We start from the raw sequence: 3,068 nt of genomic DNA on the forward strand, positions 1-3,068 counted from the left end.
TGTGGCCGGCTCCGGACGGCATTGCCTCCTTCCCCGTCTGCTCTCCTCCTTTGGCCAGAACCCCAGGCCCACGGGCTGCTACAGGCCCAGACGGAGCCCGATGTTGGCTGAATTCTTTTTTCCTTACAAATCTCCCGTAACGTGTGAAGAATGTTCCCTTCGCCTTGGTGTGCTTTAAGCGTGTGCACACGCACGCACACACACAGCTGGGCACGTTTCCCGGGGGCTTTTTCCGCACCTGTGAAGGGTTTTTCCTCCTTGAATCAGCCCTGCAGCTCGCAAGCACCCTGGCGCCCCGTCCTGGCCGCACGCAGTATTGCAACCCCCCAAAACCCCCCCCAACTCCCCCAACAACCCCCCACCCCACCCCGGGGCGGCCGGGAGCCAGGCGACAGACACCCCGCAGGAGCCTCCCCGCAGGACAGATGGTGGTCTTTCAGGTGACCGATGCTCCATCACCCCAGGTCCTGGAGCGAGAGCGCGTGGAACAGGACACCCGCCGAGGGGTGACAAACACAAAGCGTGAACGAGTTAGAAGCCACCGAGATTTGGGGGCTCAGTCACTATCACCCAGAGACGCCATCCTGTTGTTGGACTGTCTTGAATTCCTGGATAAACCCACTGGCCCCGACTGTCGGGGTCTTAGCGGGGGGCCTCCTACCAGCACCACCTCCCCACCCGAGGATCACGCCTCATTTTATTTTATTTTTTTTATTATTATTTAAGATATATAAAGATATATAAAATATGTCTTTATTGATTTCAGAGAGAGGACAGGAGAGGGAGAGAGAGAGACAGAAACATCAATGATGAGAGAGTCATTGATCGAGCCCACAACCTGGGCATGTGCCCTGACCGGGACTCGAACCCCTGAGCCATGCCTGGCCGGGCCACACCTCATTTTAAAAGCGATAAGGTTGAGGCTGGAGGCTGTGGGCCTCGCCGGCCGGCACTTCTGCCGCGACCCCCCCAGAGTCAGGCAGGTCCCCTCCACCATCAGCCCCGGGCCCCAAGCTGCTCGCCTTGGAGAAGTGAGCAGAACAGGTCGGCCGGGGAGGGACGGGGAGCTGGGTGACTCGTCCCTGTTTCTTTCCTCAAAGCTGGCTGGTCCTCTACGTGGGTGCCTGCACCCCGGGGTGGGAGAGGGTTGGCGGGAGGGGACCAGCCCCCCATGGGGACAGGCTTCACACCCCACCGTGGCTTTCTCTCTGCTTCCGAAGGGGCTGTGCCTCCCTCGGGTGTCGGCCCTGTGTCAACAAGCGACACACGTCTAGTTTCCTTTCCCTTGAGTGACCCCGGGGCCGCAGGTATCCCCGTTTCAGAAGTGGGACGGCCGAGCTTTCCCGCCCTCCCCACCGTCTGAGAGTCTGTGCCGGGATGCGGTCAGAGCCCCCGACGGTTGCACCCCTGGGCCCTGTCCCCCGAGGCCGTGCGCGTGGGTTCCTGTGCCTGTGGGGACAGCGGCGGACGTCACATGAGTCTCGGGAACAATCTGCCCGCGGCGGACGGCTGCCTGCTCTGGGGAAGGCGAGGACCCGGGGAGGCGTGCGCCCTGCTCCGGCCCCGGCCAGCCCTGCGGACGCTGCGCAGACGGCAGGCTCAGGACCAGCCGGCCCGGCCGCCCACCCGCGGTCACGAGCGAACGACCGCGCTGTGTAGGCACCGTTGCTCGTTCATTCTTTTAATCAAACTGTTACTCACACGCACTGGGACACACCACTGTCCGCGTTCGGCCTGATAACTGTGAGCCATTGGGCGCGACCTCGACCCCGAGAGAGAAACGCAGAGCCTGTCCTTTCCGTTTGCGGTGGGTCCCTGCCCCAGTCCCTGTCCCGGGGAACCACTGCTCCGCTCCCCGGCCCCCGGGCCGGCCGTTTGCAGAGCCCGGGGGACGGGACCCTCTGGTCTGCGTTCTCACTGCCGTCGGCTAGCAGAGGCCTCGCCGCGAGGACACGGCCGTTCACTGCGGGGGGGATCCCGCTCAGGGCTGGATGTCCGCACGGCCGCTGGTTCCCCGAAAGGTGAGCGAGGCCGCTTTGAACACCCCCACTCGTGCCCTCCCGTGGGGACAGGGTCCCTTTGTCCTGCCTCCGGCGTGGGGCTGCAGGCCATGCAGTCAGGTTACATCTCATTTTATAAGACTGTGTTTTCCGGAGAGGCCGTCAGAGCTCGCGTCCCCTCCAGCAGCGCCGGAGAGTCCGGTTGTCCCCATTCTTGCCAACACTGGGTGCTGCTCCTGCCGTGTGCGTGTGCGTGTGTATGTGTGCGTGTGTGCGTGCGTGTGCGTGCATATGTGTGCATGCGTGTGCGTGTGTGTGTTAGATCACGGGTAACTCGGGACACCCTTTCGTGGGCTTGCTGGCCTGGGTTGAGGGAGCCTCTGCCCAGTTTTATTTGAGCTGTTTAATGCATCATTACTGAGTTGCAGGCGTCCCTTCTATATTCGGGATACAACCTCCTTTTCAGACACGTATTTTGCAAAATTTTCTTCCGGACTGCGGCCTGCCATTTTGGTAACTTGTTTTCAAACAGCAGAAGTTTTCCACCTTAACGATGTCTGTTTTGCTGTGCACGCTCACGACGGATCACACACACACACACGGGTGCTCACACACGAGTCACACACACAGGCGCTCATGCTCACACACACGTGTGCACACGTGCTCCTGCCCACAGCTGGGGGGCGGACAGAAGCCTCACGGAGCCGCTAGCCCTAGACATGGCTGAGAGATGAGCCGAGAGTCCATCCCACACCTCGGGGCCGGAGGGCTTCCTGGAAGGGGCGTCTGCCTCTCCAGGGCCCAAGAGCAGGACAGGACGAGACAGGGCTTTCTAGGGCCGCCCTGGAGACGGTGGCCACGGGGGGGGGGGCCCCATTTTGTACGTGAAGTTAGCCAAAGCCAAGCCAGGCATATGCACGGTGTCCCCTGGGTCCTGTGTGCAGAGCCTGGCGATCAGCCCCACGGGGGGATGAGGGGCCCTCTATGGGCCTTCTGGATGCAATGGCCCCCCCAGGAGCACCCACCCAGACCCCGTGGCACCAACTGAAGCATGAGCACAGCCACACA

The sequence above is a fragment of the Miniopterus schreibersii genome (genome assembly GCF_964146895.1).
Source record: "Miniopterus schreibersii genome assembly, chromosome: 12".
Lineage (NCBI taxonomy): Eukaryota > Metazoa > Chordata > Mammalia > Chiroptera > Miniopteridae > Miniopterus > Miniopterus schreibersii.